At 42.9% G+C, this 26,384-nt stretch overlaps 1 protein-coding gene across 2 annotated transcripts in view; it reads left to right on the top strand.

The window, feature by feature from the left end:
* Positions 1-26,384, top strand: part of RHOBTB1 (Rho related BTB domain containing 1) — a 114,179-nt gene that overhangs the window by 886 nt on the left and 86,909 nt on the right. Inside the window, exons 2-3 of one of the 2 annotated variants that reach the window (XM_075934866.1) lie at positions 1,756-1,838; positions 8,855-8,943. The gene's annotated coding sequence lies outside the window, so the exon portion shown is untranslated. The remainder of the gene's footprint in view (positions 1-1,755; positions 1,839-8,854; positions 8,944-26,384) is intronic. The other variant, XM_006113588.4, reaches the window with a different exon arrangement.

Here is a 26,384-nt window from a genome sequence, read left to right as displayed (position 1 = left end):
TCCTTAAAACTTTCTGCCTTCTCCGTCCTCCAGAAGTCTATGGTTTCAGAACAGGTTTATTTGGGGGGGGGTTAAGCAGGAACGGTTAATGCATAAATCTAAAAATTACCTTTTGAAAGTAGCAATCACAGGCATAAACAGACCTTGTGTGAAACATGGTGGGAAAATGGTAATTTAAATATTTTTCAGTAACACCTTTAACAGTCCTCCTCCCCCTAATTTACTATTCTGAGCCTGGTTTAAGCTAAATTAACTCTATTTAAGTCCAGTATATTGAGTTTGGAGTAAAACATGTTTCGTGGAAAAAGTATCACTGTATACTGGGGGAAAACTTTGTCACTATTTAAGTTGTGGACAAAACTGTATTCACATTGAAAAAGAGGCAAATTTTGGAAACTCAGCTGAAAAAAATCAATAAATATATGAATTTCATGTAAATATACATCTTGCTCAAAGAACAAAGTATGCATTTGCATTTTACTATGAGATTGACTTAATGTCAAGGTTCCTTGCCGCAGTAAATCAAGCAATGTGGCGGAATTGTAACACACATTAATTATTCTGCTATAAAATTGCACATTTGAATTTGTCATCATGCACAAAGTGCTTGTAGTAATTGCAGATAAACATTGTTTTAATGATACATTAGCAATTAATGGCACTGACAAATGATGTGATTAGAAAAAAGGAATGGTTTGTAGGGGGCATTCCCACATTTTGTTTCTTTAGCTACTATAAATGTATTGCAAGCTCAGTCATTAAAACTTACACTTCTTCATATTTTGTTTCACCATATTAATCTAGCCATTCTAATGGACCCTAAACATACTTATTGGTCCTCGGACACTTACAGAATGCACTTTTGTAAAACTTAAAACAATTCACTAACTTACACTCACATTATCTTTGTGTCTGCTGTGTGCTACTAGAGCAGCATTCATTGCATAAGCAAAAAGAGTCTGTTTCTCCTGTTCAGAAAAAAAGTTCATGGATTAAAAATCTGCACAATATGAATGAAAAATCCCACTGTTTCCGAGGGCTGGCTCAAAACTTTAAACAATACTCAAAGGGGGGGAAAATGGGTAGTTGACAGAGCAGATGCACAAGGGATCTTTGTGCTGTCCCTAAATAGAGCCCTGCACTGATAGATACAAAAATTTGCATCCACAAAAATGAGCCTCTAAATCCACATTTACATATGCTTATACCCTTGGATATAAAGTGGATATCTGTGGCTTTGCTGTGCTCTCCAAACAGACTATTGCCTGCATGAGTTAATGGAGATCCAGGATTACACCTATGAGTATGGAGCAGAAAGCCCATTCTCTCTGAATAAGAAACCTTGTCCTGATGAGTGAAAGGATCTATTACAGAATATGAGTTTTCATCTTTTACACATACTCTTTATCACTTACAGTTGTGACAATAATCTTGCAAATGCAACCTACTGCACTTCCTGCATTTGCAAACAGATTGCAGTTATAGTTTACAGCTGTTCAGGGAATTGCAGAGTGAAATCCACAAGATCTTCGTGAGTTTCGCTGCTGTTCTGAATCCTATTGGCTGCAGAAAAATTATCCCGAATCATGTCAATTTAATGCTGATGATTCTGAGGAAATTATGAATCTGTGTTATTGACTAGGGAGGAAATCACACTCTTAGGGACAGAGTAGTAGAGACCTTTTCTTTTCCCTCCCCTATTCTTAAGAAACTATGAGGAAGGAGAAATGTAATATATATTCTCTCCTCTTGCAGCTGTCAACAGATAGAAGAGTAAAGAGACAAAGCAAACGGGGAGGGGTGGAGCTTCAAATTTATAAAAGGCCTGATAGCCACATGTGAGTATGAAAGACTGAGCCACTGTGTAGGAACGGCACACTGGTAGAAATTTCAACACCTTCCCATTTTCAAGTAACTGGTAGCAGGGAAGTTGTGCTTCTCACCAAAGAGGCTCTTTGCAGGCAGGACCTTGTCGGTGGGAATTGGGAACCTCTATATTATAGGTAATCAAACTACTATATTTGTGTGGCTGTAGGGATTCTTTTTCCATTTTATTTGGAAAGGGATACTTTGGTTATGGACACAGATTGTTAACGTTGAAATCCTGAGTGGCAAGAGCCAAGTGGTTTTGCAGGAAGCTGTTATTCCTTTCTGGATCAGGATAATGATCTAGTCTTTGAAATGGTAGGGGAGAGATACAGCAGCTAACCATTAGATTAAGCACACTAGTGATGAATCCAGATTTTAATTTGCCATGAGTCTGGAATATTATAGATTTGTATTTTTGAAAGGAGTGGTTATTTTGTGCAGGAAAATACACCTTTTCACCACATCTGGTAGGGAGAGAAAAATTACAAGGATACTTTTAATGTGGAGTTACTATTCTTCTAGCAAAGCAATAGTTTGTGCATGTGTAAGAGGCAGTGGGCCTGCATTGCCCACAAACGTGGCAGGTCTCCTAGATTACACTAACTCTGAGGAATCTTTCAGGGGTCAGGCATTCCACACAGATGATGTGCCTCTGCATCAGTTCTGGCCTTGCTTCTCCTGACAGTGGCTGCCTCAGCCTAACTTCCACAAGATCTCTGATTAAGAGAAGATTCCTCAAGAACAAGTGGGTCACATAACACAGCCCTGGCTGAATTACTTCACAGCCTGAGCTCTGCAGGGCTGGAGAAAGGCAGTTGCATGTCTGGCCTAGCCATTCCATTGTCCAGCCTGCTTCCTTTCCTCATGCTGATTCCCAGACTGCAAAGCACCTCCACAGGATCCTCAGGTGTTCCTACTATAGAAGGCCAGAGCCACTGCTTCCACACAGGATGGGAACATCTGTGGCTCTTGGAAGCAACATCAGATATAATATCAAAACAAGAGTCTTTATGTGTAGGGCTGAAATGAGAAAATCAGAGGGCAACAACCTAAATATTGATTTCCTGAAAACTAAATGATGAAGGAGGTAACTAGCTATTGTCGGGGGGTGGAGTGGCTTGGCACTTTCGTTTGGGTCAGTGGAATCTTGATTATGTTTCTGTGTAGGATGTGTTTGTATGTACTAATGAGGTCAACCTAGAGCAAAAATTGTTGAAACAGTGACAAGCAGGTATGGATAAGATAAAAAGCCAATGATACATTGGATCACACCTACAGGTGATATAGATTTAGGATCCAAGATTATCTCAAAATCTAGACATGCCCTCGGGGACAGTTATTAAGTCAAATTCAATATAGTCAATTTCTTATCACCCAATTTTGGGAAGTTGAAGGTCCGTGTCCTCACCGTAGGGACGAATCAAATGTAGTCCAAAGTAGCGTGTTCCCATTAGGGATCCTTTGGTCAGCTCCAACAGTGAGGCACCGTGGGCAGCTTTGCATTGTGGGCTTTGCTCATGGTGCCGTCTGTTACCAAAACTCTGCTGCAGGTGGTTAGAGGGGCTCATGGTGCCAGTGTCCCATAAGGCACTCATCTAGTCCCTCCCACCTTGCGTGAGATAAAGGGGAGGCAGTGTGCTCACACCTTGTGGTGCCCTGGTTGCCCCCACAAATTTAACAGCAGCGCAAGGATGGACCCCGCTGTGCAGCAACCCACTGTGATGCAGATGTGTATCATGGCACATTTAATGTTGCAGTACTTGGAGAGCATACACATGTCAGCCGATGGTCAGGGCAGTGAGTCCCTTATGACCGTCTGAAGTTCTTTTAAATTGTGCTTGGTTCTGTTACAGCAAATTACGGAGTCAGGTTAAAGCTTAAACAGTTACTATTTTATTGTTACAGGGTAAACTTAGCTGTTAAATGCTACTGCTGTGTTACAGATAACACAGCCACTACAAAGGACAGGACAGAAATTACACTAAGAAGTCACTTACAGGTACCATGAAACCCTTTTGGTTCTCTGAGCTCTTATTAAATGCATGCAAATAGACAAATAGCAGGTATACATTCTCACCCCTGCGTTCCAGACTTGGCGTGGCCAGCGTCTTTCTCTCAATCCCTCGGGAAGAAGTAGGACGAGGTTGGGCATCCCACAGACCTTGGGAGACAACTATACCTGCCAGCAGGTATAGATGATTGGAGCTCAAATGGGGTGGGCTACTAAACCCTCTTTATACCCCTTGGGTCACGTAGGCTTCTTCCTGGTCTCAAGCGGCCAATTAGGAAAAATGGCTCTGAACACCAAGTTTCCCACAAAGGGTGCAAAGCATAATTCACACCTGGGAAAATGCAGACAATGGGCACCTCTGGTATGTGATGGGCGAAGATTCCTCTCCTGGGACAGTGCAGGCATGTCAATTACTGGTACTAGCCATCAGGGCGACGGGAGGCCCCGGGTCGTCAGCTAGCCCATTTACTGTCTGGTTTCTGTTTATGGTAGAGTCAGGGACAGGCAGCATACCTGCGTTCCCAGGGCATCAAAGGCTGACTGCCTTTCTCTTGCTCTCTGGCGGGGGGGACGGACAAGATGTGGTTCGTGTCTGGCTACAACATGCCACTCCTCCAGAAAGAGGATGAGGATGAAGCTTGGCTTGGCATGGAAGCCCTGCCCATGCAAGGCCTTGCGCTGATTCTAGCACAGGCACCAGTCAATCCTTTGGACACAGTAGAACGCCGGTTCTGGTACCGTGAGACAAGCTCAGACTGGTGGGACCACATTGTGATGCACACATAGGATGATCAGCAGTGGCTGCAGAGCTTCCCAATGCAGAAGGCCACATTCCTGGAACTGTGCAAATAGCTTTCCCCTGCACTGAGGTGCAAGAATACCCAAATGAGAACTGCTCTAAGGAGAAGCACTCTATGGGGAATCAGTACAGAGTAGGAACTGCTGTCATACAAGTAACCAAGGCAATCAATAACATCCTGCTATGGAAGGTTGTGACTCTTGGAAATGTGTACACCATAGTGGATGGATTTGCTGTAGTAGGGTTCCCTAACTGTGGTGGGGTAATACATGGACTGCACAGCTCCATCTTGGCCCCCAACCATGTTGCCTTGGAGTACATAAATCACAAAGGGTACTTCTCCATGGTGTTGCAGGTGCTCATGGATTACAAGGGCCATTTCACCGACATCATGGTGGGATGGTCAGAAAAGGTGCATAACGCACGCATCTTTAGGAACTCCTGCCTCTTCCAAAAGATGCACAGTGGCACCTTTTTCCCAGACAGGAAAATCAGACTGAGAGAAGTGGAAATGCCTGTTGTGATCCATGGTGACCCCGCCTACCCGATGTTCCTATGGCTCATGAAGCTGTACACAGGTAGCCAGCTAGGAGGAGATCAACAACTGGCTGACAAGGTGCAGAATCGTGGTTGAATGTGCATTTGGACATTTTAAAGGGGAAGTTTAGAAGTCTCATGATTCGACTGGAGCTCAGCAAACTCAACATTTTCTTTGTGGTGTCAGCCTGTTGTGCGCTCCATAATCTGTGCGAGAACAAGAGGGAAGCTTCTCTGGCACGGTGGGGACTGAGGGAGAGCACCTTTCCAGAGAGTTTGAGCCGCCAGACACCAGTGCGATAAGGAGAGCACAGCAAGGGCAACGCAAATCAGAGGCCTTGAAGGACAGTTTTATGCAAGGCCTCTTGAGACTCTGCCATGTGGCTTTCCACAAGTTGCCCCTGCAATCTCTGTGTTGTCTTTAATCCCTCACCGCACCCCTGCAGTTAAACCAATAAAGAGACTATTGTTCAAAGAATGGGAATTTTTATTTGGGGAAAACAGAAAAAGGAAAGAAGAGAGGGGCTCAGGAACAGGAGTGGGACTGCCTTCTGCCTCCTGAGGACCTGGAGGGTCTGGCTCCCCATGAGTTCCTCTGACCCACCATGTCTTGGGGCGCAGGTAGCCCCGGGGGATCCTGAGGTGGAAGCCATGGGACTGGGGGAGTGTCATCGAGGTGGATGGGGTTTTGGGAGGAGGCCCCCTCCAGACATGATGCCACGTGCTCCATTATAGCGGTCAGGGATGCGAGCATGGTCTTGTGCTGACTCACCTGCTGTTCCCTAGCAGCTCTTTTCACCTAGGGCTCCATAATGCAGTCCAGGTGCTCTTCCCACATCTCTGCCATAAGGGAGTGCATGCAGTCCATCTGCTCTTGGAACATCTCCTCTCTCACAAATTTTTGCCTGTGGAGCTGAGCCAGATGGGCAGATGCTAAAGGAGGGGGAAGATGCACTGAGCTGGCTGCTGGACCAGCTGCAAAGAAAAGTTACAAGGGCAGACTTTATAGCGGTTAGATTGTCTTGACAGAGAACTTCGGTGTAGGCTATCAGAGTAGGGTTAGGGTTAACACAAAGGAGATGTTCTATGCAAGGCCAAATGTTTGCTTTAAAGAGCGCCTTACAGCAGGTATTCAGACTTCTCAGGGGAGAATTGGGATGCGCTCAGTCCAGAGGCAGACTGGTATGGGAAGGGGCCAGCCATGGCAGGAGTCTGCAGGCAGGAGGGGGTGGCAGGAGGGGGCTGCTTCCTCCTGTGTCCAGCCTTCACTGGATCCGGCACACAGCTTCCTGGGACAGTGCTTCTTTACGTGGCTGTGGGGGTGCATGCGCAGCACATGTGACTTCCCAGGGAGAGTGCTCCTAAGTTCCCCTTCTCCTTCCTCCAGGTTGGCATGTGAGAGATCCATCTTTTCCAAATCACAGAATCATTCAGAACGTAGCTGACTGAATGTGGCCGTAAACCTTGGCCTTACACTCCACTGCTTTGTGTTGTGATGATGCCAGACCACTTACTGGTGGCTTGGCAAGGGAATTTGTGGATGATGGCAGAAGGCTGGCCTCCCCAAAAACCTTGTGAGAAGTATTAAAGAGTTCCTATGTGAGAGCTTCAGGGAGCTGTGCAGACAAGACTCCCGCTCCATCTGCAGACTTGTGAACAAACTCTTCTGTGGCCCCTGTGCTGTGTAGGCACAGAGTGCACTATACATCACAACCTGTTGCCTTAACCCAATTGTAGTTAGACAAAGTTTGTGAACTCCCTAGAAGTGCCCTCCCTGTGGTCAATGCTGGAATGGGAGACATCCTGGGAGGAAGGTACCAGCTCTAGTGACATGACCAGCTCCTGGCTCTTGGAGATTGCAGCTGGCTAGTCATCTCCTCCTCCTTATTCTCCTCTTCCTTCCCCTCCGCCACCACACTAATGCATGCCTTGGCCAGACTCCATGATCACACTGGAGAAGTTAGCTGCGCCCCCCCTCCCCCGCCATAGCATTCAGCTGCTCTAATAGCTGCATGTGTGAGGTGCTGCACCAGATGATCCACTCGCCTCTGCCTTCCAGTAGGATTGGTGCAGCTTCTTGATTTTCACTCTGCACTGCTGGGCATCCCTGGAATAGCCTTTAGCCACCAGGCAGCTTGCAATCTTGTTGTAGGTGTTGGTGTTCCTCTTGCTGGTTTGGAGCTTGGAGAGGATGGCTTCATCTCTCCATGCCTCAATGAGGTCCAAGATGTCCTGGACGCTCCACGCTGGCACTCTTTTTGTGCCCCTGGGAACTGGAGTCCATAGTAGCAGAAGTATTCATAGTTGTCGCAGAGTTGGTTGGATTGTTCCAAGTCATGTCCTCGTGTACTGCTCACGATGCTGGTCACACGGGAAAGTCCAATCAATGTTTCCTACTGCTTTTTGCGCTCACCACGGAGAGCAGTAGAGGTACAAGTTCTGGTCAGGGCGGGGAACTGTGGAAGGCCTCTCAGAGGCCAATAGAGCCGACTTTCCAGCAATGCTGCATCTATGCTACAGTAAACTCGACCATGCAAGGTCGGAAATAGCATTACTCCTTGGGAAAAGCAGGAATTCTTAAATTGACTTTAGCAGCCTTTAAAGTCGATGTGACAGGCTTGGAAGTGTGGACGTGTCACTTAGAAAATCAACCTTATGTTGGTAAGGTCACTGTAAAGTCCTAGTGTAGACCAGGCCTGAGAGACTTGAAATTAGACCTGTAAGTCTGACATCTGTATTAAAGGGGGAAAAATGTTGCATAGCTTAAAGATGTATTTACAAAAGGGCTATTAACTAGGTGGGAAAACTGCCTAATAATTTATTTGCTGAGGAACTGATGCATGCACAAGTGTTTTGAGCCTTGTTTTAGTTGTTGTTTTTTTTTTTGTTTTGTCTTTGGGTGGCTTTTAAATAAGGAAGGCATATTTAGAGAAGAAACTTACAGAAATCTACGTGAAGTGTAGTTGACAGAGTATGGGAGTTCTAGGCAAATGTACCCACCTGTAATAAAACAGCTGTGGGAAAAGAATATAAAGAACGTGTCAGAAGAGTGTCCTGGATGGCAGAGGGAGATGAGTATAGAAGAGAGCAAAGTTATGTAGGAGCTTAATGGTCCCTAGATAATCAGGTTTCAGTGAAGGGATTTCAGAGGGGCCTAATATGCACTTCACAAGGCACGTGACCGCAAATTTTGAGAAGAGCTTTGGGGAGAAGAGAGATAGCAGGATTAAAAGTTAGGGTCCAGGAGAAGGAGAGGCTGCCTGATAATTAGTCTACATAAGGTTATTTGGAGGAGTGGTAGGATGCCACTAGTTTAGGGTTGGGCAATAATTTTTTGCCTGGGGCCACTTCAAAATTGATCTGATTGAGCTTGAGTGTGTTAACCTTCAGGTCACATTGTAATGCCCATCTATTTACCCCTGTTTCTTCAGAGCAGGTGAAATGAGTGGTTAAAGTGCTTTAACCCTGACATTGGGTCAACCTGTAATACTGAATATGTTTGCAAGACTGTTATTCATGTAGAGGAATGAAAAGACATTTTTTCTAAGACAAAACTAACCATAAGAAAGATCACTGATATTTTACATGAATATTGTTTTGGTGTGAGCATAGTAAGAATTATAGCATGTTTTTCCTAGGGGAACTACAGTAAAGAAACACAGAAGTTGTCTTCACTTTTGAACAAGTTGTTAAAATGGACATGAACACTTTTTTCTCATCTGATGAGGTGAGTATAAACCTTTTAACAGAAAAAAATAACTTCTCATTTCATTTATTACTATCTATTACTATCCTTAGGTCCAGCAAACCCTTGTTAAAATGTCTTAAATATAGAACATGTGTTAGAAAGCTGTTATACCAAAAAGTTTAAATGAAATATATCACCAGAATCAATTAATATATCTGCATTTAAAAAAAATCAGAAAGCTGATATCATTCTAAATTCTTCGTTAAATGGAAAAAATAGATTAGGTTTCTGCATTACTGTGAAGTTATCACAGTAAATAGCATCCCAGGCTATTTAACCTAGGGGTAAAATTTTCAGAAGCTCCTGAGACCCATTTTGTAAAGTAGAAATGCAGGGTAGGATTGTTCACAGAAATCTGAAGAGGCATGTTATAGGGAGGGCCCCAGGATCAGGAAACAAGCATGGTATCTAAATCCACATGATGCCCCTGATGTGGCCATACCTCTCTGTACAGATGTGTGCTTCTAGCCATGAACAACGGGGGGGGGCAACCAGCATGCAGGATCAGATTAATGCTCTTCTACAAAAGATAAGTTCCTGAATTGGGAGCATTTGCACACTGAGCCAGAAGTTGGCATGTTGCTCACACTGGCTGTGTCTACACTGGCATGAATTTCCGGAAATGCTTAAAACGGAATACTATTCCGTTTTCAGTTTTTCCGGAAAAGGAGCGTCTACATTGGCAGGCTGCTTTTCCGGAAAAGCCCTTTTTCCGGAAAAGCGTCTGTGGCCAATGTAGACGCACTTTTCCGGAAAAGAGCCCCGATCGCCATTTTCGCGATCGGGGCTTTTTTCCGGAAAAGACTACTGGGCTGTCTACACTGGCCCTTTTCCAGAACAGTGTTCCGGAATAAGGACTTATGCCAGAGCGGGAGCAGAATAGTTTTCCCGGAATAGCGGCTGATTTTGTACAGTAGAGTACAGTACAATTTTGTACAGTCCTGGGCCTTCTCATATTGCTAATTGTTGCAGTTTTTGTGATTTCACAGGTTCCTTTCACGAGTGACATAGAATCATAGAGCTGGAAGAGACCTCAGAAGGTCATCAAGTCCAGCTCCCTGCCCAAGGCAGGACCAATCCCAACTAAATCAACCCACCCAGGGCTTAGTCAAGCTGAGACTTAAAAACCTCTAGGAATGGAGATTCCACTACCTTCCTACGTAACCCATCCCAGTGCTTCACCAACCTTCTAGTGAAATGGTTGGATATTAGGAAAACCTTAGACCTCACCCACTGTAACTTGAGACCATTGCTCCTTGGTCTGTCATCCGTCACTACTGTGAACAGCCTCTCTCTGTCCTCTTTGGAACCTCTATTCAGGAAGTTGAAGGCTGCTATCAAATCCCCCCTCACTCTTTTCTTCTGTGGACTAAACAAACCCAAATCCCTCAGTCTCTCCTCATAGGTCATGCACTCCAGCCCCCTAATCATTTTGGTCGCCCTCTGCTGGACCCTCTCCAATGCATCCACATCCTTTCTATAGTGGGTGGGGCCAGAACTGGACACAGTACTCCACATGTGGCCTCACCAAAACCAAATAAAGGGGAATACCATACCCCCAGGCTTGGGTCTTTGACTGCACACATGTCTTCCTGGCTCTGTCATATGCACTCACCTCTCTGTACCAAATTTGGCTCTAAATAAAGAGAAATCCATGGAAATGTTTCAATAAATACTTTTCAGTCCACTTTGGAAAGTGACACAGGACCAAATTTATCTATAGGGCAACATCACTGTCTCCAAGGCTATGTCTAGACTGCAAACCTCTTTCGAAAGAGGCTCTTTCGAAAGATACTTTCGAAAGAGCCTCTTTCGAAAGAGAGCGTCTAGACTGCACGCGGAACTTTCGAAAGAGCAAGCCGCTTTTTCGAAAGAAAGCACCCAGTGAGTCTGGATGCTCTCTTTCGAAGAAGCCCTATTTACATTCAAGAACGCCTTTTTTCGAAAGAAGCATTTTCGAAAGAAGGCGTTCTTCCTCGTGAAATGAGGTTTACCGCCGTCGAAAGAAAAGCCGCGTTCTTTCGATTTAATTTCGAAAGAACGCGGCTGCAGTCTAGACGCAGGTGAAGTTTTTTCGGAAAAAGGCTACTTTTCCCAAAAAAAACCCTGAGTCTGGACACAGCCCAATAGAATTACACCAGGGATGAATTAGACTCCTTTAATCCTTCTTTCTTCGCATGTTTACAATTGTGGTTTCCATTAGAAACACTATAAAGAACTGTCAACATTTCTTTTACAATAACAGTTCAATAGTGTTTCAGCAATAGACATGAATTGCAGCTAGAGACCTAATTTGAAAAACAAATGCATTTCAAGCATTTTAAGTAATTCCCCAAGTAGGTAGGGGAAAGGTGTTTGGTTTGCTCTTGTAACTCAAATATAGCTTAGTAAAATTTTGCAGGCAATTACTATTCTTAACTCTTTGTATTTTTTGTCAGAAAATACCTTTTAAAAGGAAAAGAACCTAATGACATTTTTGAGATTTTTTTTTAAACGCATCCTAAAATGTATGTGTTCTCTGGCATTTTTTCCTGCAGTAGGGGGCAAAGGGTGCTAGTAAGAATTTTTTATTTATATTTTCAAAATAGCTAACTTATTTTTGGTTAACTTCAGTGGGAGGGGTTATACTGGACTTGGAAGCTACGGCGTTGGATTTATTTTTATAAATTCTGTAATTTTTGAGTAAGTTACTAGTGTAAAACACAGTAATATGACTTCCAAGTGCTGGTTGGAACAAGTGCAATGGTGCTACAGCACTTGTTATGGTTTGGTCAAAGGCCTGGAAGTAGACAATTTAATGGTAGGCCATAATTGCTAGAGTCATGCTATAAATAATGTGAACTAAGGATAAATCTACCCAACTGTGGATGACTCTCCCTCTTTTCTCCTGCCGACACCCCGAGTCATCCACATGCACAAAGTAGCAGCGTACCTCTCAAACTTAATCCCTTGCATAATCTGCACTCCCTCCCTTTGGAGATGGTGATGAAGGCAGCACTTCATGGCAGGGGAGTCTGCATCCAGTTGTCAGTAAGCTGTGGGGACTGCCTAGATGTGCACAGTGAAAGAGAAATGCACTTAGTGGATGGCTCCAAAAAAGCAGCATCAATGTGGGAGAGAACCCGTTATCTTTCATCTAAATATTATCCACCCATAGTAATCAGAAGGGGAGGATGACAGTACCACAATGTGCACACACAAAACTTAAAACCCACTCTGATCTCCTCGTGCAGCAGCTGCATGGTTTTTACTACAGCTCCAAGAGTGTAGTAACTTCCAAAGCTCATGCCATCAGTGTGAGTATGCCTAAGAATAGAGAAGGTCATTTGCGTGAACTCCCAAACCATCTCTGCTGGTCCCATGTTATTATAGATACAGGGCGTTTTCATCACATGGCTGTATCTCAGATCCCTATTAGCACATGGTGAAGAGAGTCTGCAGTGCTCTTTACTACTTTATAAGCTCAGGATTGAGCCTTATATTTTAAGTCCTGATTTAGATGTGTATGTAGAATAGATGACTCGGCAATACATTATAAACAGCCTTAAATTAAAATTAAGATCTAGCCCTCTAAAACATCTCTGAAGTTACCAGATGGCTTAAGCAGTTTTCCTTTTGCACAGTTGTCCCTTTGCCCCAAGCAGATAATCACTGTTTCCATTAAGAGAAGATTTTTAAACCAGTTAGGAATTTCTTTAGGGTGCAGTTGTTTTCATTTACAGTGAATAGAGACAAAGTCTTGTTTCCTAGAACACAGTAGAAACAAATAGCAAATAGTTTTCTTGCTCACAGCTTCTACTAACTGCCTTTCTGGTGAGTCTTGTGCCCCAAAGAGCTCTGTGCTTCTGCTTCCTTTTAAGGCTACTCTCATGACTGTTTCTCTTACTGTCTTTTTCCTCTCAAACGTGCATCTTGCCAAGTAATCTTAGTCTCTGCATTTGCAAGCAGTACCAAAACCCACTTGGACCACACAATTTATCTCTGCTAAAACTTTGTCTTACAGTTAGTTGCCTTGGGTAGTTACTTCACTTGATTCCAGCAATTTCACCCCATTTTGCTCTTCTCATTTAGATTGAAAAGAAGAGTGGCTACCCTGTCCATCAGCTTTAAGCTAGCTTAGATATTGAATTATGAGATAGCAAGCCATGATTTTTTTCCAGCAAAACAGTATATTATGTTTACCATAAAATATGGCATCCTTGATGCAAATTAATATTTCCCCACATCACACAAGTTGGTGAGCACTGAGCAGCAGCAGAGACAAAAAAAGAAGATATCACTTTGTTAAATATAAACTATTAAAAATAAAGTACTGTGCAGAAACATTCTGCTTTCAAAGTTTCAAAGCTGTATTATGTCAGTGTTCAGTTGTAAACTTTTGAAAGAACAACCATAATGTGTCAGAGTTACCAATATTTTGGAATTACGAACAACCTCCATTCCTAAGATGTTCATAACTCTGAAGTTCTACTGTGCTTGTACAGGGCTTGGTAGCAGTAAACATAGCAGCACTGGAAATTTACAAAGAAAAATGTCTTACTATTATATTACAAGTCACAATGTAGCATTTAAAACTGAATCTGTTATTAATAGCTATATAAAATAAATGCATTTTCAAAGAACTTAGGTAAGAGCTGTAAACTAAGGAAATGAATGCATATTGTTGCAATAAGTAGGTAATATGTATCATTTATCCTTGGAAGTGTGTGATCTGAGGCCTTTGCTACATAAGAGAAGTTGACACTTGTGTGACTAAATCAATGTAGATAAACTGTATTAGGCAAGCTCCTAATACAGATAGGGTACGTCTAGATACCTCTGGTATCCCAAAATAGCATTTTCCACATCTTAATAGCATGCCTGTTATTTCAAAATGCAATAGAAATAATGGGCTTGCTATTCTGACGTCCCTGTAAACCTTGTTTCACAAGGATTAAGGGACTTGTCAGTATAGCAGTCTATTTAGAAATTTAGCACTGTGTAAGCAGTACCAAATTTCTAAATAATTTATTTTGAAATGCACTCAAAATAAGCTACAAATTTGCATAGCTCAAATTGTGTGGCTTAATTCAAGCTATGAGTACAGCATATATACACCCTCAGGCTCTGCTGGTACAAAGCAGTTTAATTCCATGCAATAACCTATCAAATTTAGTTCTAGTGCACTGTATGCATGAGAGGTTTGCACTGGTGTAACCAAATCAATACGATGAAATTTGTGTGAATCTCTTTAATACAGAGATTCTGCGCTGACTGGTTTTCAAACTCAGTGCTTTGAAATATCTTCACAGGTAAAAGCTATAAGGAACGCAACATAGAAAATGTCAATTGATTTTGAATCTAGCCCATAGTATTCAATTTTTTAAAAAATCTGGAGGTATCAGTTAGTTTAGAGGTAAGAAGCAATATCATGTCTTTTACATTTGAAAATTCTCTATATTTAGAAGCTTCGGAGGAGTAGCTGAGTTAGTCTGTAGTTATCCTGAAATTATTATTCTTCGTTACAGTAGGCTTTGGGTCAAACCCTAAAAACATGCTGGGAAGCTTTTTCGTCAGTGTGTAGCCTCTGCTGCAGAGTTGCTGTAGAGTAAATCATTTTTGACAAGGCTGTTTCTCAAAGATTAACAATAGTTAGACTAAGCTGTCCTTGATTCTACCATTTAATCCCTGCTGGTTTGATATATTGAAAATAACAAGATACAGTTTCCTACTACTCTTCTTATTGTTAAAAAATGATACATAGTCCATAAAATTAATTTACACAGACCATTAATTTCTAGTCCCACACCCACCATTCATGTTAACAGTTCTATGGGAGATTTGTGTTAGTGATCTCTTTACAACACAAGAAGACTAGCAAATCCTGGCCAGTAATGGAAGTATATGGAGAGATTTCTACCTAGATAGTGTGTGCATGCACTTTATCAGGAACACTGTTAAAAAAAATTGTTTTTTAAATCTTCTATTGTCAGTATTCATGTGCACCCCCCTGTAAAGCTGGGCTCTCTTGGGGGGAGGGGGGGGAGAGAGAATTAAAGGGTAATAGCTCTAAACATTTCTTGAAAGAGCTGTTCGAGTCATAATATTGTTTTAGAGCACAGCATCTAGAAGCAAGGAATGTGTAGACCACTGGGAAGCTTCTCCTTCCTAGTAATATAAAAGCTCAGAATTACAGCACAGCTATCAGCCCCTTAAAATTGCCACTGGCACAGGAGTGAATTTTGATCTACTTGCATCTTTGGTTAGTGTACTTACATGGGGACAGCCCACATCCAGGGTGTCAAGGGAGAAAGAAAGACATCTCTAAGAGAGTGTTCTTTTCTTTAAGAAGATGCCTATTAGAAAACTACTTAGAGATTTGGAATGGTTAGAAGAGATCCTGATAAAGATGAATTAATGAACAAAGTTCGGGGTAAAAAAAGTATATGTTAATTTCTTATCTGCACTGCATATGAGATAGATGAGTAGATAATAGTCTAGATACAAAGTCAGTGGAAATTCTGATTAAATAAGAAATTCATAACTGGGATCATAATTTCACATGCAAATGATGATGTGCATGTTTTCCTGTGAAATGGCAATGAAGAATTATTCTAATATATCAGTGCTGTACATACAATTTCCTGAACAAGAAGATTGCTGAAAGACAGACTGGATAAGAGAGAGATTTTCTGTGAAATTAACTTAATTCTTCTCATGCTGGCAAACTAGTTATTGTATTAAGCACAGTATCAAACTTACTTTTAGTTAATGTAACAAGGAATGCAATATCCCAACCATTTCTGTTTTGCAAAACAGTAATAAAAATAATACTAGCGTGATCTGACATTCTCATGCAATGGAACAGCACTGAAACTATTGAAAACTTACACAATAAACATCCCTTGGAAAACTTAGAGGGGCCTCTCTATGCTTTGATGCAACCACTTTCAACATTGCTCACAGGAAAGTGGCAAAAAGACAAATTGTTTGAGTAGAAAATACTCAATGTAGCCCAATTTGTGTTGCTCAGAACTTGAACTAATATGATGCATCAATTAATAATGCTTGCAATCATACCATGTCATGCTTTATGTTCTAAATGGCCATGGCATGAACACACACATTTCTAACTATGTTACTAAAGATTTTGTTTAATAATTATAAAATATACAAGTGTGTTATGCAGTTTTAAAAGTGCAGATATTTGTGCTAGCAAGTAATAGTTCAGTATAAGATAAAATAGTATTTTATTATGCTATATTGGCAAATGGACAGTTGATTTGGTATAGCATGGCCAACATCTTAATCACTTCAAAAATAATAGAAAGCAAAGACAGTGAACACCTGTTCCCAAAAGCAGCCGGCAGTAATAAGGCTAGACCATGCGGTGTATTCTCTCCAGTGCTTTAGTCAATCTAGTTTTCAAATTAGATGAGCAATGGCTCTTCATCTGCTTCTCTTGGGGTTCTATGACCTAATGCATTCAGCTGTTACTCTGGCTGTTTCTGACATTCAGCCAAAAATATCTTTTGCTTAATTCATCCCACTACTCCTAGTTTATACTCGGATCACGTTAAACTATGTCACTTCCTCCTGGGCACCAGGTGGTGCAACCTTCTCAGAAATAAATGGGACTGGGCTAGCATAGAGAGTAAGAACTCCTAAGTGACAGAGTAGACATTTGGGCCAGGAGAAAAGGGTTAAATCTGCCAGTTCTGTATGGAGTGAACTTTCAAGGTCTAACTACTTGGCTCATGGAAAGCCCTATTTGAGCTAAGTAAGTCTCAGACTTACTCTGAATCCCAGTTTTTATTTAGAAACAAGCAGATTTATCTAGCATTGTTAAGGTACTTAACTCATTTTTTTTAAAAAAAAGGAAAATGTATATGCTAGGGGTGTTAAAATGCAGTTATTTTACTAATCGAGTAGTCGATAGATTTTTTTATTTTTTTTTTATTGACTACTCTATTAATCAGTAGGGGAAGGGAGCCGGCTCAATCCTGGCTCATGCCGGGACCGAACCCTGCTATGGCTTTGCAATTTAAAATACAGTGGGAGCCGGGCATCCTGCCTCTGGAATCCTACTGTGTTTTAAATTGCAGAGCTGCAGCGGGGTTTTGTCCCAGATTCGGCAAGAGCTGGGACTGAGCTGGGCTGCCCGCCCAGCTGGCAGCAGTCCCAGTTTGCAGTGGGTCCTAGCAGGGAGTTGGGACCCTCACGAACAGGGGCTGCTGCCGGAGCCGCCTCCCCTGCTGCCTCCTACCCCACCCATGCTTCTGCCTCTGCATCAGCGAGGGGGGGGAGGTGGTACTGCAGAGACTGTGCTATGGGGAACCAGCTTTTAAGCTGGCTCTCCCCAGCATCGGCTCCTGCTCCCCCCCTCTTGCTGCCTCTGACATAGAGGCAGCAAGTGGGGAGGGGGGGGGAAATGCACGTAGTCAACTCGACTACCCAGTAAGCCTAGGCTTATAGGTTAGTTGATCAGTCGACTACTCACATCCCTAGTACATGCTCTATTGAAATTATTGTATTTTTCAAAAATATTGTGTTTTTATTAAGTTAATTTGATTTTTCAAAATGGGAATTCCATCAAGTGTATTTTTTCTTCATCCCTATAAGCTCTTAGCATTTGCTGTGTTTTAACAAAAAAGGACTAAAGTCAATTTGGTTTTCAGTAACATTGTCTTCTAGTTTTCAAACCTTAAGCAATGATTTAGCTGTGCCAAAACTGAGCACTACTCCAAATTTCTGTGTGTTATCTCTTTTCTGTAAGATTTATCAAAAAGCAATCCTGTACCAGGTTCATCCTATTTTCTGGCTCTTCTTGCTTCAGTCACTTTTAGCATTTACTTGCGATGTCAATTTTGAGGACTCTACTTGATTTGATGATTCTCTTTTCTGTTTGATTTTATTAAAATCAATCCCATTCCAGGCACATCTCATTTTTCTGGCACAATATGGCTTTAAGTTATAAGAGGAAGCTCTGTAACGAATATGGTGGCTCTAACTTTAACTGTTTAGGAGTTCTTGATCAAACAGATGAGCTCTCTAAAATATATAGTCGAGATAACAGTAGCGGGTACTTAAGAACTGGAATGTAGAAGAGTAGTTGGTAGAAGAAATTCTGACATAAAAGAAGTGGGTAAGAGGAATGAGGATGCAGTGTGGTCCTCTCCTGAAAGCCTGTTGATTAAATGAGAAAAGAAATGAAAGCTAGAATGCTAGAGGTAAATAAGCCTGACATTTTAAAATGTATTAAAGCACGCCCCTTTGCTGCAGGTTCTGAATCTGCAGCATGCACATTCTAAGGCTTTGTCTACACTTGAAGAGTTTTTGAACTGTCAGTTTCACTAGTGATAGGGAACTGGTAAAAGAAAAGTGCTGATTTTTGTTCTCATTTACTTCCATAAGCATCAGATCATGTTCATATTTGCAGCATCAACGCCAATGGGAGAAGTGCAGTGAGGGCAGCTATCCCACAGTGCGGGGTTCCATTTTGGGGATACATCTTGTGTGGTGTCCTGGGTTCTTGCACAGGTTCCTCACCTCCAAACACTGATCAGATCCAGTAGCTCAGCATTGCTCCAAGCAAGAGATTGTATTGTCACCTGACCAGATAAGTGAACACATGTCATAAAAACAGGAACGAGTGTTTCAAAGTTCCTGAGGCTTTGCAGGGGAAGTGACAGATGTCTGTTTATCAGTCATCTGAGCACCAGAGTAGTTGATCAGAGCAGTTGTCTCGGCATTGTGCAATATCCTTCATAGGCTAAAAGTTGTGTAAAAGGAAGAATGTGTCTTTTCTTGCACATCATTGTAAACGTGTCACCGGTAAGAACCGTACACCTCTCATGGAGGTGATATTCTGAGTCCGATGACATTTCTTAGTTTCACTGCAAAAAGTTATTGACAAGGATAGGTGCTCCCCTGGTTTTTGCACTTTAAATGGCAAGTGTAGGCATACACAAGGTATAAACTACCGCTCTAATGGTCTCTTGAAAATAATGTGATGAATAGAATGGAAAACCAGTAGAAGGGAATATGAAAGTCCCTTAAAAGGCAAACAGTGGTACTTTGTGTTATTGGTACTATGTTTCCATTACAAGTCCATGGTGTGATTGAATTCTAAATCAAGTCATTGCAACCTAAGACACTATTTAGAACTTAATGAATAATTCCTAAAAACAATGTGGTAATTAATTATAAATTGCAAAATGTCCTATTATTTCTGAATGTCAGTGTATAGATGTAAAAGACACTATATGTCACACTGTTTGTTGTCTAATAATTGGAGGATAATTTAATGTTATACTTAGAAAATTGATACAATTTTCTAACCAGGTTATTTTGTTTTGTAATCAGTTGAGAGTAACTATTGACATCACTGTATAAAAACGGTGTCCTTAGATCAAATGCTGAGCTCTGTCCCTATGAATTTAATAAAGGAGAAAATTCAGAGTGCCAGCAGACTGCATTCAATACAGAACTGTTTTGAAAAGAAGGCTATTTTAGAATATGTAAGGATTTTGTTGTAGGAAAAAGAGTTTTTAATACAATACAGAATCTATTTTCTTTATGATTTTTTGTAATGGAAAAAGTCTAATGGGGAATATAGAAACCTATTACAACACACGAAAGAGAGACAAAGTTAGTAATAATTTTGATCTATCTACCCAAATGGTTATAGTCTCTGTCAAATTGCAAAAAAGTATTCCAAGTAAAATTCAACAACTTATTTAAAATAGTTAACAGTCTGATCATTAAGGGTACGTCTAGACTACATAGCTCCATCGACGGAGCCATGTAGATTTGTTTGTTCGGCAAAGGGAAATGAAGCTGCGATTTAAATAATTGCGGCTTCATTTAAATGTAAATGGCTGCCCTGCTCTGCCGATCAGCTGTTTGTCGGCAGATCGGGGCAGTCTGGACACTCCCCTGTCGACATGAAAGCCCTTTATCGACCTCCCTGGTAAACCTCATCCTATGAGGCATAATGGGGAGGTCAATAAAGGGCTTTCAGGTCGGCGCGGGAGCGTCCAGACTAGTGCGCTGAGCCGACAAACAGCTGATGAGCTGTTTGTCGGCTCAGCCCAGCAGCCATTTAAATTTAAATGAAGCCACGATTAATGAAGCAGGGTCTGCTGGCTGGGTGCTGGCAGGCTTGCAACTGGCACAAGCACTGTAGCCAGACCATGCCCCTTTAAGGGCTCCGAGGCCGGGAGGGGGGCAGAAAAGTTTCCCTGATTTGGCCCAGAGTGGCCACCAGGGCAACCTGGGAAGGGCTAGCCTCCAGCTAGTTCGAATTAAGTGGCTACACAGCCCTTAATTCGAACTACTTAATTCTAGCTAGGCATTACTCCTCGTAGAATGAGGTTTACCTAGTTCGAATTAGGCGCTCCGCTAGTTTGATTTAAATTCGAACTAGCAATTTGTAAGTATAGCTGCTATTAAAGTTAATTCGAACTCACGTCTGTTAGTTCGAATTAACTTTGTAGTGTAGACATACCCTAATTGACAAGTTGTGAGTTGGCTAAGGCTATATAATCATATGTACAGCATGATGATGGGGAAATCCTTAAATATAATCACAATCTAGAGATGCATAGTGGGTGAGGGGTCTGGGATGGAAGGTGGGTGCAGAAGGGAGCTCCGAGTAGGGGATTTGGGTGCAGGAGAGGGTGTGGCATCTGAGAGGAAGTTTGGGTGAAGGAGAGGTTGTGACCTGGGGCAGGGAATTGAGTTGCAGTTCCGGGAGGGGCTATGGGTATAGGAGAGGATTCTGACCTAGAGGAGGTATGTAGGAGGGGGTACAGGGTCTGGGAGGGAGTTGTGAACTGGGGGGCGGGGTGCAGTGGGTTTGGGTGGTGACTTGGAGCAGGGAGTTGGGCTGTGGGAGGGACTGGGATGCTAGATGCAGTCTCTGGCTGGGAGATGCTTACATAGGTGGCTTCCAGCCAGCAGCTCAGCAAAATCCTCAGACAGGCTCCCTGCTTGAAGGTCTTGGTGGGGTGTATTATGGGTATGTTTTAAAGGCGTGGTAGGCCAGACACCATATAATCTAGATCTTTATCTGCACTAGACAGAATTTGCAGTTAAATTTATTTTAATTTCATAGCACACTCCCAAATCATAGTGTTTTCATCCAGACATATTTTCCAAACAATTAGCATGGTTTGTAGAACTCTTGTAATTTCAACTATAACTTTTTCAGGGCTTTTATAGCCCACTACACTGGGAAAAGAGGGACCCCATCCCATCCTGGACTTTGAAGTGGTAATCTCATGTCCTCTCAAGTGTCCAGAATTAACAGCAGGTATAGTGAAGGGGCTAAGGCCAAAGCAGATGGATGTTTTCTGTTAACTAGGTAGAAGGAATCTTGTGATAAATATGGGGGATGCCTGATTTCCCAGAGACATCAAGTTAGCACTACACAGTTTCTGGTCAGCAAGATGCTCTGTAGTCTGAATAATAAACATCAAGCTTAGCATTGGTGGAGACCCCTGTGACTCATGGAGGAGCACCTGTGCTGGGAGTTTGGCAGCACAATCCAGTCTCTGTTGCCCAGCAGAGACTGAGAGTCAGAATATTTGTTTCACCATTTTCTCTGAAGAGTTCTGCCCTTGACAAAGATGACCTAATCCCCTACCCGGATCCCTCTTAGTCAGTTAAACAGTTAAATGTTAGGTTAACTTAATGTTTAACCAGTTAACTAATTAAATAGGATTTTACATCCCTTCTTTCCACATTGGGAGATATTTTTAAAAAGCTGTTTGAATTGGAACTGTGTACATAACCAAAAAAATCCTTTGCAGACAATTTCAATTCTCTGTGGGCATAGATACAACTCTTTAATTCTCTGAAAATCAATATTTATAAAGTAATGATGCCTGGATAGATCTTTTGACTTAACCTATTACAAGTGCATACTGAAGCAGTAAGGGCACTGTCGCACTTGTGGCAATGTACAATGAGCACTATTTTGGAAATCTATACAAATTTGGCAGAATCAGGTTCTGGAGTTAAACATGGAGTTTAGTCCAATACTTATCCTTTTGAGAGTACATATACTCATGGGATTGGATCTCCCCTTCCACTCAGAAAGCCCCAGTAAACTAGCAACTGCTAATATCTAGACCACAAGTCCAACAAATCATGTAAGCATATGTGTGTTTAAGCATGTGGATTCCATGAGAGCACATGCCCTAAAAGTAATTCATGTTTTGTTAGCTCAGGGCCTAGAAACTGTTTAGTACAATGTTTGAGCTCTATTCTACCTATTCAAAAGGTATGCCACACAGACATGATTATGATAAAAACAGTGCTGTCATACAGAAGTCTGTGGGTGTTCAATGTAAGTACATGAGACTCCACTGAAAGTCTACTTCATTAGGGACTCTTGATGTTGTGGAGGCTCTCCATTGACATGTATGATAAGCAGCTATCCATCTGTAATGGGATAATGTTCTGCTGCAGTACTGAATGGTAATAGTCACTAGATGATTATTCATACACAGGATTACAGAGAAATGTGCAGCTACTTCACAGCTGCAGAAGTTCTTGCACATTTGGTCCCCACTGCTACAGTGACAGTTTGATGTAGCAGGAGGAACAGGGGAAGTGGGAGAGCATGAGGTTCAGAAATTCCTAATCTTTTTTCCAAGAAAGCAAAACCGTACCCTTATCATTACCTCATATGGCTGAATTGAGTCAAAACTGGCCCTAGTGCCTTATAAATGGATTTTAGTTCCTCTTATACGTCTAGGAAGGCCTCATAAGCTTACAAATTGCTCCAAATTTAATCTCTGTAAGAATTGGAGGGTACTTCAGCCATTAAGATGCAGCCACTGAGCATGGCAAACCTGTTTCCTGATACCTGATCTGCTGACCGTGCCAAGACTCTCACTGATTCCAGTAGTGATAACCTCAGAGTGTTTTCAGCAATGTCCAGCGTTTTCTTTGTCAGCTGTTCATTTCAATTTCAATCGCTTTTTGTTCAAGACTGTGGGTGGGAGCAATCCAGGTTGTTTCATCAGCCAAGGTATGGAAAAGGTTTTCACCATCTTACCACAGCCTACCTTGGCAAAAGGGGGGGGGGGGGGGAGAGAAAGAACCAGTCAGAGCATGGAACAAAAACATTTGAGCAATCACAGTGGAGAGAATAAAACAAAACCATGCAACAGAAATGTGGTCCTGTCTAGGGCAAGGGGCTGGACCTTCTGAGGTCTCTTCCAGCTCTGTGGTTCTATGATTCTGTGATTCTCCCCAGCCTTCCCTAAGCACTCAGTGCTGGAGCTAGCTGTGGCTGTGGGGAATACATGTTATCTAGAGAGTAAATGGGGGGCACCCATAAGGATAAGAAGGTAAGATTTACCAGACTAGACCAATGGTCCATCTAGCCTAATATCCTCCCTACCACACTGGCTTTATTCCAGAAGTATTAAATGGAATGTAAGCCCCATATAATATACCTGGCTAGTTGTACCACTGTGTCCAAAGGGAAACTTCTTAATTCTGTTAGATTATTTTTTATCTTTGTTAAACTTCAGTGCAGATGGTCTTCCTAGTCACAGAAATTTTGAATCTTACCACTACTGAGAGGTGGTGAATTTCATAAGTGATATCTATGTCTTTTCTTCCCATGGGACAATGCCTACTAGTTGTGAGTTTGTCTCAGAAGGGTAGCTGTGTTACAGTATCATCAGCAAAACCCACTTCCTCATATGAGAGCAAAGGAAGTGGGTTTTTCCCACAAAAGCTCATGATACTCTCTCTATATATTTCTTAATCTCTCAGCCCTGGTCTACACTAGGGAGTTAATTTTGAAAAAACTCCCCTTATTTCAAAATAACCAGGTGAGCATCCACACTACTGCACCTGTTATTTCAAAATTGCTTGCTATTTTGAAGTAACTCCTGTTTCTCAGGAGGAATAATTCTTATTTAGAAATTGTTATTTTGAAGTAGTGTGTGTGTGGACGATCCTGTGCTACTATTTTGAAATAATTTGCCTCCAGAGGCCTCTTAGAGCTGTACTTGTGGCCACTCTGGCCACATTCCTGACAACTCGACTGCTCCCCTTCCCCTGCAGACTTTAAAGTTGCAGGCAGAAGGGAAAGGACTTGTGGCACCACACTAGCCCTTCCAGCCTCGTGCCACCCAGTACCCTTCACTGCAGCCATGGCAGATACCAGCACTCACTCTGAGCCCACCATGGCTGCCGGCACACATGCAGGCACTTCTGAAGCCCCTGGCCATGAGTAAAAGAGGCCACTGGCCATGACTGCTGTGGAGATCCTGGATGTCACTGAGGTCTGAGATGAGGAGATCAACCTCCAAGATCTCTGTACAAGAGGCGCAACACAGAAGTCTATGGCCGGATGTCAACCAGCATAGCTCAAAAAGGGCATGGCTGCACCCTGGACCAAGTGTGGATTAAAATTAAAGCACTCCGGCAGGCCTACACAAAGTCCAGGGAGCAAAGTTCTCCCTTTGGGGCAGCACCACACACTTGCTGCTACTATAAGCAGCTGGATGCCATCCTGGGAGGGGGGCCGGTCACTTCCTTCCTCCTCATTGTCAATGGGCAGGGTTGTGAAAGATGAAGACAAAAATGAGGAGAAGTGGAGAAGGAACAGGCTAGCCAGGACACCATGCCCACCAGCCAGGAGGTCATCCTCAGCCTGGAGCCGGTCCCCCCTTCCAGGATGTCTCCAAGGGCTTGGACGAACATGGCAGAGGCCCTTCAGGTGAGTTCCATCACTTCCCCTATACACACTTAGCTCCATGATGTTCTCATGCAGGAACCCCTCATTCCTTTTCCCAAGGTTCCTGGAGAGGCCTGCCTTACTCTGGCCTCCGTGAGGGGGAACCTTCCCATGACAAGCCACCACTAAGGAGGTGGCTTGTCTTGGAAACTCACAGCAGTGCTCATGCCTGCACTCTTGGGCTGCATCCACTCCAGGTCAAGCGTGGTGATGTGGAGGAGACCAATCCCCTGCATGGGAACCTGCCAGGGGGAGGAAGTAGAGAGGACCCTGTTAGCATTGTGTCTGGCAAGTGGTGCTCTCACACACCTCCCCCAACACCTTCCCTGCCTTTGTTCCAGTGGTCAGGGATAGAAGTTCTCTCTCCGTGGGACACTGCCACTACTGCACCAGGACGTGGAAGGAAGCTAAGCTGCCCTCTCCCCCACTCCTGCCCACAGGCTCATGGCTTAGCTGCCACATTCCCATGCCTGCTTGTCCCCAAGACTTGGGAGTACCGAGGCTCCCCTGGGAAAGTGCCCACTGTCTAGGCAACAGATGACGTTGCTTGAAGCACATTGACATCGTCTGAACTGAGACCATTGCTGTCAGTTCAGAGACTAGGGCTAGGCTTCATGCAGTGTCTCCTAGGATGCCTGCCCTTGTCACTTTTCTTCACAGATGGGCCAGCTGTGAGCCTGGCACATCCACAACCTTCTGCACCATCTTCCCGACCTGCAAGATTTACAGGCAGAGGCAAACCAGCATACACCTGGTGCGGGAATACCTGGACTGCATCTGTTCCCTCAGGCAGGGCTTTGACAAGGAGCACCAGGAATTGAGGAGGACCATGTGAGAGCAGCTGTCATGTCAGCATGAGGCCATGTGCTTCTCCATCACATCAGTCATGAAGCTCATGGTCGTGTGTATGAAGTGGTCTACCATCCACTTCCCCACCAGCGCTGCCTCCAACTCCTTGCCCAGTGCCCTGCACCTACCCCCCCCCCCAACTTCCAGTACCCACACCTGTCATCCTGGCTTCTCTTCATAACCTCTCCAAGGGCTGCCGGGGCCTAAGATCTTAATCCTTGTGGCATAGGTTTCTTTCCCCTGTATGAAACCTCAAGCAGATCTTGTAGTAAGCTGAGGGCCTGAAACATAAGCTCATGTATCACAGGCCAGGTATGAGGCCTAGACAGCAATGGTCAAGATTTTGCTAATATAAAGCAGAGTTAGGCTGTGAGCAAGAGGCAGGCCCTGCTCACAGAAGTTGGCAAGAACAGGGCTGATATTACAGAAATGCTCAGACCTAAGAGGTACTAGGCACAGGCCATGAGAACATTCAAGAGGGGTCGTAACAGAATATCTTGTTAAGAAACATCTTGATACCAGCAAACACCCCACAAATAACATATATACTGACTCAGGTTCAGGCAGGGTCTAAGATCTTAGTCACTGGCTGGAATCACTGTGGGTATAGATTTTGGACTATAACCATGGACTGAATTCTAAAAGAACTTTTTTTCAATTACAATATCCCCATCTCTGTAATGTAACTGAACCTCAAGAATTGAATGAATGTCTGTATGTTTATTGACTTTTTTTTAACCAATACACTCTTTTCTTTCTTTTTAAATAAATTTTAGTTGCGTTAAAAGCATGTATTTAGGATAAGGTCTGAAGCATTCATTGGCCT

This window comes from Pelodiscus sinensis, chromosome 8, assembly GCF_049634645.1.
Source record: "Pelodiscus sinensis isolate JC-2024 chromosome 8, ASM4963464v1, whole genome shotgun sequence".
Lineage (NCBI taxonomy): Eukaryota > Metazoa > Chordata > Testudines > Trionychidae > Pelodiscus > Pelodiscus sinensis.
This window is presented reverse-complemented; position numbering and strand designations above follow the sequence as displayed.